Here is a 12,671-nt window from a genome sequence, read left to right as displayed (position 1 = left end):
GGGAGGAAGGGAGGAAGGGAGGAAGGGGGGAGGGGGAGGAAGGGAGGAAGGGGGGAGGGGGAGGGAAGGAGAGAAAAAGAGAGAACTTGCCCATAACAATGTGGCTCACAAGCCCAGAACTGAAGCCAGGTGAGGGTTCCCAGATCTAGCAAATAAAAATACAGGACACCCTGTGTTATATCTGGCAACCCTCACCCAGGCAGTCTGTGTCCAGAGGTGGAACACTCAGCCACCATCCTGGAGAGCTTTACTGAGAGTTGAGAAGGGTTCCAGGCACCCAGGACTCCCACACCCCAGAGCCGGAGGTCGGCCTTGGCTTCAGAGAGTCCTGTGCTGTGTGCAAAAAGCCAATTCAGTACAGTGTTTAATAGAAAATGAAGTGGAGTGACACCCATTGTTTCCATGATCCAGTCTATAGAAAGTAAAGTTTCACAGAATATTCTTGGCTCTTGGAATGAATAGAAGATATCCCCTAGGAGGCGTGTGAGATTTTTATCTTTATCAGAAGGGGGCATGAGTTTCGTTTTGTTTTGAAAAAAGGAGGACTTCCCTGGTGGTCCAGTGGTTAAGACTCTGTGCTTCCACTGCAGGGAGCACAGGTTTGATCCCTGGTCCGGGAAGATCCCACATGCCACGCAACGTGGCCAAACAAACAAGAAAATGTTGAGAAACGCTGAGCTGGTTGAATCTGCCCATTTTACAGTTGGGTAAAGTGAGGCCCAAAGAGCGGCGGGGATGTGCACGTAGTCCCACAGAGGTGTAGGGCTTACTCAGTCTGCTGATCACAGGGACAGTGAGAAACTACTCTGAAGTCCAAAGTTCACTGATCGTACTGATAGGAGGTTCCAGAAGGCCCCCAAAGGACCTTTGGAAGCAATTTCTGTTTATTTGGCTGGAGCTGTTGGAGTTGAAGATTCTTCTGACCCACTGGCTGGTTGATAATGACATGGCCTTCTAGCAGCTCTGAAATACACTCAGGCCAGGACAAAAGGATCCTTGGCTGGGAGAATTCTCTGCAGGAGGCAGAACTCTGTGGAGGGCTAGGTGATGTTAGAGAATAACCAGTTAGCCCCACACACCCACACGTACATTCTCAGATGAAATTAGCTTTATTAGAACTTTTCTAAGTATTAACATCATCATAACCTTTGTAAATGTATAAAATACAGAAGGTAGAGAGAAGAAAGTACTAATCACCTGCCACCAACCCCCGCACCAAGAAACAGGGGCCATTAACATTTTGGGTGAATGTCTCCAAACGTTAACATAAACACACCTGGGTGACAAAAATGGGCTCGTGTTATACATGCTGTTTTGACTTCCCTCTGTTCTGTTACCGATATGGCGTGTCCTGAACACCTTTCCATACAACTGTAGAACAACGGTATCCATTTCACACAGGTTACCATTGTATGCGGATGTAACAATTTTTAAAAAAATTCTTGGATGTAACAATTTTTAAAGTCGGTCCCTATGGGGACTGTCCTTGTCATTTTTTGATATTACAAATATCCTAGATGCGTTTCTTGGCACACCTGTCTATTTCCCTGGGGTCGAGTCCTAAAAATGGAATCATTTTGCCAAAGAGTTTGCACGTTTAAAATATTGATCCATTTTGCCAGACAGCCCTCCAAGAGGACTCTATTAACTGACAAGTTTAAGGAGGCACGCACCCTCAGGTGCCCACCCTGTACTTGCACCATCCTGAGAGTGAGAGCCTCCTTAAATTTTACATGCATCCCCACTTGCCTCAGCCTAGTTCCAGCCCTGCTAATAAGACTGCAAGTCTTTTCATACATTGATGGACCTTTAGATTTATTTCTTTATAAAGGCCACTTTTGGGCCCATTTTCCTCTTGAAGTATGTTGGCTATTTCTCTTATTAATTTGTAAGAACTCCCTTTATATTTATGGGTATTATCCTTTTGTTGCAAAGATTTCCCCCAATTTGTCTGACATTCAAAGGTTTTAGAACTTTTGGGGCAGCAACATGGATGGGCTTAGAGATTATCTTACTAATCGAAGTAAGTCAGAAAGAGAGAGACAAATACCATATGCTATCACTTATATGTGGAATCTAAAATACGACACAAATGAACATATCTACGAAACAGAAACAGACTCACAGACATAGAGAACAGATTTGTGGTTGCCAAGGGGGAGAGGGGTGGGGGAGGGAAGGATTGGGAATTTGGGGTTAGCAGATGCAAAGTATTATATAGAGAATGGATAAATAACAAGGTCCTACTGTTTAGCACAGGAAACAATATTCAATATTCTGTGATAAACCATAATGGAAAAGAATATTAAAAAAAAGAATGTATATATATGTATAACTGAATCACTTTGCTGTACAGCAGAAATTTACACAACCTTGTAAATCAACTATACTTCAATTCAATAAAAACCTTTTTGGAGTCAAATCTATTCATCTTTTTGTTTTTCCCTTTTATGGTTTCTGCCATTAATGTTATAGTTAGAAACCTTGCATCCCCTCCCCTCTCTGTCCCATTTTATAAGTTACTCATGCAGACATTGTAGAACTTTTGAGGGTTTTTTTTAACACTGAAATATTTGATTCATATGGAATTAATTTTGGAGAAAGAAGGGGGTTAAGGATCCAGCTTGACTTACTAGATAATGGCACCAAAACTGTTAGTTGACCCACTCATATTTTCTCTACTGATACTTCCCTGCTTTTATTATTCACTAAACTTTCCTGTGTGTTTGGGTCTATTCCTGGACTCTCCATTGATCTGTCTGTGCCTTTCTAAACCAGTGCTCATGCTGTTTTAATTTCTGCAGCTTTGTCACATGTTTTAATATCTGGTAGGACAGATCCCTTCTTTCTATTCTTCCTTTTTGGTGACTAGTGATTAAGACCAGGGACTCTGGAGTCAGGCAGGCAGACTCAGCTGGTACCCCAACCTTGCTCTCTCTACCTGTGTGGTCTTGGGCTGGTACTAAAGGAAACCAGAGAACAATCAGGAAGGCACATGGCAGGAGGTCCAAGAGCACATGTTAGTGTCAAACACACATGAGGTCAACCTGAGCTCCATTCCTCATGGTCCCCAGAATCTCAGACAAGTCTCTTCTTGAAGCTTTATATGTAGAATTTGTGGTAGGGGGTGGCGGGGGAGGGAAGCTAATAACAGTTTCTTGCTATTGGAAAAATTAAGTAACGAGGGACTTTTGTGGAATTAAGATGAAATAGTGATTGAAGATGACACGATGCACAGTATATGTTCAATAAATGTGTTATAAAACAAAATTCAACTGAGTAAAATGTTAAAGCTCTAGTTGGCTTTAGTCAACGATTTATGAATTGGGCAGTATCCAATCTAACAGATAGAAAGGGGTTCCCAGGAGCTATACAAAATGAAAGACTTGTATAAATAGAAGGGAGCAGGAACAAGGAAGTTATACTGCGCAGAAAAGCAGATTGGATATTGCAAGGTTACTTTCCTTTAGGGGATGGCAGGGATCTACCAGGCAGATAACCTAACTAGTGCTGATCAGGTGATTCCTGGCTGGCTGATTTAAGATTCCATTTCTGGGAAAAACAAAACTGTAATTAAGACGCAGTTGGGTGATGTGGGGCTTAGCGTAAATGACTCCATTTGGGGCTTGTTGTCTCGTCTTTAACAATTGTCATTTCGTTCAGTTATCTCTTATCAAGATCCCTTACACCCAAAAACATCAGTTTGGGATTTTCATGGGAATTGCATTGCATTTAACTTAGAGTGATTGATAATTCTACTATAAAGTCTTCCCCTGCAAAAACAAAAAAGAAAGAAAGAAAGAAGGAAAAATCCTCTCCATCTCTCCATATATGTCTTCTTTTCGTTCTTTGGTAGAGTTTTATAACTCTTCATAGTTTTCTTCCAAAACTGGGATGCTACTGTCATATAGTGATTGGTAACCTACTTTATTTCCCCAAACTTAATATTTCATGAAACTGTTTCTCCAGTAGTGCATTATATTGTAACATATTTTTATATGGCTGCTATATTAGTTATCTATGGCTGCATAACACATTATCTCAAAATCTACCAGCTTAAAACAGTAGTCATTTATTATCTCACATGTCTTCTGTGGGTCTGGAATCTGGGGGCAGCTTAGCCGGGTGCTTCTGGCTCAGGGTCTCTTGTAAGGTTGCAATCAGGATGTCAGCTGTGTCTGCAATGTCATCTGAAAGCTTGATCGGGGCTGTAAGATTTACTTGCAAGGTGGTTCACTCACGTAGCTGGTAGATTGGTGCTGGCTGTTGGCAGGAGGCCTCAGTTCCTCACCATGAGGACCTCTCTCCATAGGGCTGCTTGAGCATCCTTAGAACATAGTGGCTGGCTTGATCATCCAGAGTGAGTGATCCAAGAGAGAGCAAGAGAGAAGCCACGGTGTCTTGTATGACCTAGCCTCAGAAGCCAGAAGCTGCCACATCTGCAACATCCTAGTGCTTACACAGGTCTATTCATTGTGAAAAGGTCTCCAAAATGGCATGAATACCAGGAGATGGGGACCATTGAGGGCCAACTAGGAGGGCCATCATATGCACATACCCAAATTTATTTAACCAGTGACCTCTCATGGGACATTTAATCACTCCAAATTACAGGCTGAGATTCCAAGGCCCAGCAAGGGTCAGTGTGTTGCCTGTGGTCACACAGCAAGTTAGAGGCAGAGTCAGGCTAGCCCAAGTCCTGTGAGTACACCCACTGGAGAGGGGAGGGGAGGCCTGGAGGGAGGCAGAGACTCCCCAGCTCCCAGGGAGAACCCAAGTTAAATCAAGGGGTGAGTAGAGGAAAGGAGGCTTTCACCAACTCCACACAGGAGCAAGGAACTGGCAGCTGCCTGGCTGTTGGTACCTATCAACCCACCCAGAGAGATGCCTTATCAGGAGCCCTGACCCCAGCAACTGCCCAGACCCGCCCTGGACACTGTGGGCCAAGTGGCCAAAGCTTTGAGTCCCAAACACCATTCCCTGCACATGGGGGCACATCCAAAGTTTCACCTCTCAGGCTAGAAAGGCCAACTACCTACACATGGGCCCCGGGGGGCTGGTCAGCTGGGGTTCAAATCCTAGCTGCGCTCTGGGCCTCAGTTTCTAGAACCAAGGAAATGATAATATTAGGTGTATTCATTTCGTAGGGCTGCTGTAACAGAGCACCACAAACCCAGTGGCTTAAACAACAGAAACTTGTTGCCTCACAGTTCTGGAGGTTAGACGTCAGAAACCAAGCTATTGGCAGGGCTGGTTCGCTCTGGGCTGTGGGAATCTGTTCTGTGCTTCTCTCCTGGCTTCTTGTGATCTACTGACCATCTTGGGTGCTCCTTGGCTTGTGGCCACAGATTTCCCTGTGTCTCTATCTCTGTGTTAAATTTCTCCTTTACATAAGGACACAGTCATCTTGGATTAGGACCCGCCCTAATGATTTCACCTTAACTTGATCATCTGCACAGACTCTATTTTGAAATAAGGTCATAGTCACAGGTCCTGGGGGTGAGGACGTCAGCGTCTTTGGGGCGGACACAATTCAACCCATGACATTAGGTAACGTCGATGAGCAGGACAGCACAATGTGCTTTTCATGTACATTATTGTATTCAAGCCTCAAAACCAACCCATGAGGTAAGTGGTCCCATTCTTATCCCCATTTTACAGAGCAAGAAAGTGAGCCTCAGAAAAAGGAAGCACCTGACAGCTCCGAAGTCAGGAGGCCAGTTTGAACCAGGCAGATCCCAGGACCACCACACCTCCCTGGTGGGGTTGTCATGGTGATTCCTCTGCTCAAATGTCACCTTGTCCAGAGGCTTCCCTGACCACTTGCCTAAAGACCCCCCTCCACCACCCTCTCCCCCAGACTGATTTTTACTACTTGACATCATATTTCATTTATTTGACACTGATCTGTGCGTGTCATGTTCTAAGAACTTTACTGACAGGGATTCATTTTAAAATGACATATTTAAATATTCATATATTATATGAATATATTAGCATATGTTATAGTAAATATATTTACTTTTTTGTTTGGCTACATCTCCCACCTGATTGGACACCACCCAATTATATTCATATATTTATTTAAATATTCATATAGTATATGAATATGTTATACTTAAATATTCATGTTTATATGCATATATTAGCATACGTTGTAGTAAATCTATTTACTTATTAGTTGTTTGGCTATATCTCCCACTTGATTGGACACCGCCCAAGGACAGTGACTCTGTGGTGTTCCCTGATGGACCCCAAATCCTAGACTGGTGCTCAACAGAGCGCAGGCACTCCATAAATTCTCGTTGAATGTACTGAGTGAATGGGAAGATGATACGATGTCCAAGAATTGCCTGGAACATATTGGATTATGACATCATAATAATTTTTTTATAGTTGTTAAATAATAAAAATTTAACTGAGTAAATTTTAAAGATCTAATTGGCTTTGTTGAATGATTCAAGAATTGGTAGCATCCCATCTAGCAAGTAGAAAGGAGCTCCAAGGAGCTGCACAAAATGGAAGGCTTTTATAGCAGAAGGGGGAAAAGAATGGATTGTTGCAGGCTTAGGTAACCTACTTATGGAGGACAGAAGGGGGCTACATGGCAGATTACCTCATTAGTGCTGACCAGAAAATTCCAGACTGACCAGTTAAGACTACATTCCTCGGGGTGGTTGTAACTGTAATTAGGTTAGGTATTAAGTCTTGGTTTGCTGATGTGGGGTTTAGCACAAGTGACTCCATTTTGAGCCTGTTGTTTCTTTTTTAACACAGTATACGTGTAGGTTGGTTTTATATTCATTTTCTATGGCTGCTGCAACCAATTACCAGAAACTCAGCGGCATAAAACCACAGGAGTTTATTTTCTTATAGTTCTAGAGGTCAGAAGTCTAAAATCAAGGTGATGGCAGGTCTGCATTCTTTCTGGAGATGATGAGGTAGGAATTCACTCCTTTGCCTTTTTCTGCTTCTAGAGACCTCCTGCATCCCTTGGCTCACGGCCTTCCTCCCATCACTCCAACCTCTTTCTTGTGTCATCACGTCTCCTACTTCTCACTCTGCTCCTTCTGCCTCCTTCTTATAAAGACCCTTGGGTTTACATCAGGCCCATGTGGATAACCCAGGATAATCTCCCCACCTCAACACCCTTAATTTAATCACATCTGCAAAGTCACACATGCCAAGCATTGGAATATGGACATCTTTGGGGAACCATTATTCAGTCTGCCAGAACTTTGCTACCTCTGAACTGCAAATTGGTTGCTCTAAAAAGGGAACTATCAGGAGAGTTCTCTTCCCTTCTCCCCTCCTAGGCTATCCTGGAAGAACCTCTGTCTTTGAGTTCTAAAGTAGAAGAACATCTGTCCCAATACCAGCTTCACCACTCCCTAGCTATGTGACCTTGGGTGTGTGACTAAACCACTCTGTGCATCCACTTCCTCAGCCATGAAATGAGAACCACAACAATGTGACAAGAAATAAATAAAAAGGCTGAAGCCAGGAACAAGCAGAGGGGCAGCAGAAGCATAGATAAGGGGTACCTACCTTCCAGCCTCAGGTCAGGGAAGGCTTCCTGGAGGAGGTAGCCCTGGAGGTAGACTGGGGGACATTCACATGTTAATAAACCCCTGTCCCCAACACACTGGCAAATCACTTTGCCTACAGCCTAGCAGACAGCAAATAACTCCATAACTTGCAGTTTTTAGTCCTTGCAAAACTGAGCTGAGACTACAAGGTCAAAGATAATTAAATAAATCATGATGAAAAAATAATTATGATACCGAATGGAAAGGGCTCTACTGGATGCAAGAAAACTTCGGAGCTGCCTCTTTCAGTGGGTTCCCCTCCTCCACTCCTGAAGCCTAGACCAGGGGTCTCTCACTTCTCTTTTCCCTGCCCCACCCCCTTACAGGCCACAAGTCAGGCCCACAGGCCTTTTCACAGAAGGGTTTTCACAAAAGGGTTTAGAATGACCAAAATTTTAAATAAAGACAGGGTCAAATAAAGACAGGATCAGTAAAAATGCCTTGCTGTGCCCTGCTGGAGCCTGTGGCGCTAGGAAGATCAGTAATATGGTACTGATCCCTTTTCTTTTTTTGGCCACGCTGCTGCATGGCTCGCAGGATCTTAGTTTCCCAATCAGGGATTGAACCCGTGCCCCCTGCAGTGGAAGCACGGAGTCCCAGCCACTGGACCACCAGGGAATTCACCCAACCCCATTTAAAATGTTGACATTTCCTTCATCGAAGATTTTTTTTTGCATAAATTTTGATTCTTTAAAAAATAGTCTTTCTCTTGGTTACTGAGGTTTCTTCTTCTTGTTGTTTTCGTTGCCCCCTTATATTTTGTGCCCTCATCTTGGTCCCAGCCCAGCTCCTGAGGTTTTTCTTAGAAACCATGTGACAAGTCAGAGAGATAGTTGTGACAATGTTGAGTGACACATGCTGTGTGTCTGGGGGTAGGTGGGGGGAGAGCTATGAAATCCTCGGTAGGACGCTGAGTCCAGTCTGGGGGGCAGGGAGAGATTTTTGGAGGTGGTGTCTGGCAAGAGATAGTGTGGGAAGGAAGAGGGCCCCTCAGCTGTACGAGGAAGTGAGAAGGGGTGGGATGGTCTCTGGACCAGTGGGGGTGGGTAGAAAGCTAAGCTGGGCCAGGGTAGAAGGATTAGGGTTTAGTGCCTTCTTGGTGGCAGGATCAGATCTTTTTTTTTTGAAATTGAAGTATAGTTGATTTACAATGTTGTATTAATTTCTGCTGTACAGCAAAGCGATTCAGTTATACATATATATATATATATATATATTCTTTTTTAAAAAAAATATTCTTTTCCATTATGGTTTATCATAGGATATTGGGATTTTTGGCCACACCATGCGGCAATGCAGGATCTTAGTTCCCCAGCCAGAGATTGAACCCATGCCCCCTGCAATGGAAGCACAGAGTTTTAACCACTGGACCGCCAGGGAAGTCCCTATCATAGGATATTGAATAAAGTTCCCTGTGCTATACAGTAGGACCTGTTGTTTATCCATTCCGTATATAAAAGCTTACATCTGCTCACCCCAACCTCCCACTCCAGCCCTCCCCCAACTCCCTCCCCCTTGGCAACTACCAGTCTGTTCTCTATGTCCGTGATTCTGTTTCTGGTTTGCAGATAGGTTCATTTGTGTCATATTTTAGATTCCACACATAAGTGATATCATATGGTATTTGTCTTCCTCTTTCTGACTTACTTCACTTAGTATGATAATCTCTAGTTGCATCCATGTTGCTGCAAACGGCATTATTTCATTCTTTTTCATGGCTGAGTAGTATTCCAGTGTATATATGTACCACATCTTTGTTTTTTTAAATTTATTCTATATTATTTTTATTTACATGTATTACATAATTACATTTTTTTAAAACATCTTTATTGGGGTATAATTGCTTTACAATGGTGTGTTAGTTTCTGCTTTATAACAAAGTGAATCAGTTATACATATACATATGTTCTCATATCTCTTCCCTCTTGCCTCTCCCTCCCTCCCACCCTCCCTATCCCACCCCTCCAGGCGGTCACAAAGCACGGAGCTGATCTCCCTGTGCTATGCGGCTGCTTCCCACTAGCTATCTACCTTACGTTTGGTAGTGTATATATGTCCATGCCACTCTCTCGCTTTGTCACAGCTAACCCTTCCCCCTCCCCACATCCTCAAGTCCGTTCTCTAGTAGGTCTGTGTCTTTATTCCTGTCTTACCCCTAGGTTCTTCATGACATTTTTTTTCTTAAATTCCATATATATGTGTTAGCATATGGTATTTGTCTTTCTCTTTCTGACTTACTTCACTCTGTATGACAGACTCTAGGTCTACCACATCTTCTTTATCCACTCATCTGTCGATGGACATTTAGGTTGTTTCCATGTCTTGGCTATAATGAATTGTGCTGCTATGAACATAAGGGTGCATGTATCTTTTTGAATTAGAGTTTTGTCTGGATATATGCCCAGAAGTGGAATTGCTAGATCATATGGTAATTCTATTTTTAGTTTTCTGAGGAACCTCCATACTGTTTTGCACAGTGGCTGCACCAACTTACATTCCTACCAACAGTGTAGGAGGGTTCCCTTTTCTCCACACCCTCTCCAGCATTTGTTATTTGTAGATTTTTTAATATTTATTTTATTCATTCATTTATTTTGGCTGTGCCAGGTCTTAGTTGCGGCACATGGGATCTTCTTTGCGGCATGTGGGATCTTTTTAGTTGCGGCATGCAATGCGGGATCTAGTTCCCTGACCAGGGATCGAACCCCAGCTCCCTGCGTTTGGAACGTGGAGTCTTACTCACTGGACCACCAGGGAAGTCCTTGTAGACTTTTTAATAATGGCCATTCTGACCGGTGCGAGGTGGTACCTCATTGCGGTTTTGATGATCAGATCTTGGTATGGATTTCTCGATGGGTAGGAGAGGAAGGGTATGGAGGGAAGACCAGTAAGGAGGCCTTGGCATTTGTACAGGGAGCGGTTCTCAAACCGAGGTCCCCATACCAGGACCTTCAGCATCACTAGGGCATTATTAAAAGCTGAGTGAATTGCCAACTCCGGAGGGTGGGGCCTCCAAATCTGTATTGACTCCAGGGAATTCTCAAACCTTCCCATTTGAGAACCACCAGCCTAAGGTTCTCCACCCTAAAATCCCACACCCCTTTTACAACTAGTGTGTGATGATTCCTTTTCTCATTGGCAACAAATTCATAGATGATAAAGCCCACCTCCACATGTAATGTGAAAAAACAAAATCTATAATGCCCTAACATAAAAGGAAAATTCATCATGATGAAACAACGTCCATTTCATTATGTAACATCTTGGGCACAACTCCCCTGGAGGACACAGGGAAGTCTCAGTAGTGTGTCTGGTTTTTTCTTTTTTTTTCTTATTGAAGTAGCGTCAATTTACAATATTGTGTTGAAATGTGTCTGTTTTTAATGTATGTGTTCAGAGCTGAGAAGTAAGATAGTCACTAGTCAACTGAATATTGCCCATAATTTTGTCTTACACTCGACATTTTAAAATAAGTGCTAAATAAATATGGCGGTCTGTCTACAAGAGCACAGCTACGGATGTCTGCTTGTTGGGTCAACTGCTCCAATATTAGGAGTGGTGTTTCCCTCTATAAACTCTTTTTCCCAAATGGTGAACAACTCCGGACAAAGCTCTCAAACAAAACAAAGTATATTCTTTCCTCTATTTAAACATAGTTGCATTTCTGAAAATTCAGTGAAAAATACTTTGTGTTGATATGTAAAATGGAATTAGGTTCTGGCTTCAGATAACTATGAACGGTGTTTTCACCACACAGGTGTCTTGTGGGAATGAAGCAATTCTCCTTGGGCGGGGGCAGCATCACTGTCCAGTGCATTGCACGACTTTTAGCGTTTTTAGCATTCCTGGCTCCTGCCCTCTGAATGCCAGAACCTCCAACAGCTCTCCCCAGCTGCAAGACATTAAAAAATATTCCCACAAGTTAAAAAACAAAACACCAACAACAAAAACAAAAACCCCACAACACTCAGTGGGGGCTATAGTAACCCCATAGAGAACCACCTTTGAGATGAATGATGCTGAGGGAATGTGCAGGAGGTCCCAGCCCCTGGACCTGGCGGAAGCAGCTGGAGGGATCCAGGAGGCTGTTGGGTTGCTGGTTTGGCAGTGAGACGGATGGGAGCAGGACTGGACCAGTAAATTTGCGGATGCTTGTGAACCTGCGTGGGGCGACAGAGGGGAGGGAGGGGATTTGAATGAAATTGAAGCTATTACCAAGTCAAGCCAGTACCACCTTTTTAGTATCTTACTCCATGTCCCTCCCTCCATCCCCATACTGGTCACCTCCTCCCAGGACAACAGCAGCAGCCCATCCCTGGTCTCCCTTCACCCCATCCCACAGTCCATTCTCCAAGTGGCAGCCAGAGCTTTCTAGAGTGCACCGTGACTCTCTCCCTCCTCCCTTCCCTAGGATCGGGCCTCTGATGGACAATCTCCTTCCCGTTTCCGGGCCTTTAGCTCCCCTCACCCCCCAGTCTCCCCTCCCTTCACCCGTTAATCCTGCTCATCCGTCAGGCCTCTGAGCAAATGCCCCCTTTTCAGAGAAGCCCTTCCTGACTTCCCAAGGAGTTGGCTGGGTTTCTGGACACATACAAAGAATTCACATAAAAAGACTGGCAAAATAATTTTTTTTAAGTGCCTAGTAATTTGACTCCTTCTGTCAAATCCCTGAGGGCAGGCCTAATCTATGTTGCTCACGGTTGAATACTCCGTGCCTGGCACTTAGTAGGTGCTCAATAAATATTTCATAAATGAATGAATGAATGAACTAATTAATTTCTGCAGACCGCTCCTCGGGGTTCAAGGCGCAGGGACCAGGAGCTCTTTATTTCCTGGTAGCTGCACCTCCCCGCCCCGAGCATTCCAGGCCGAGCGGACGCCGGGCCTCAGTTTTCCAGCCTGCGAAGGGGGCTGGCCTCCGGGGGATGGATTTGCTCGCCACCGGGCGCGCCCCCGCTTCTCAGACTCGAGGGCCGGGCGCGCGGCCGAGGCGCGCGCGTCGGGCGCGCGGGAGACGTGACTGGCCAGCCGGGGCCTCCCGCCGCCGCTCGGGGGATCCCGCGCCGCGCACGCGCGCCCCGC

Source organism: Aethalodelphis obliquidens, unplaced genomic scaffold (assembly GCF_003676395.1).
Source record: "Aethalodelphis obliquidens isolate GAN/ISIS:26980383/991018 unplaced genomic scaffold, ASM367639v1 scaffold28, whole genome shotgun sequence".
Lineage (NCBI taxonomy): Eukaryota > Metazoa > Chordata > Mammalia > Artiodactyla > Delphinidae > Aethalodelphis > Aethalodelphis obliquidens.
Note: the sequence above shows the minus strand (reverse complement) of the source record.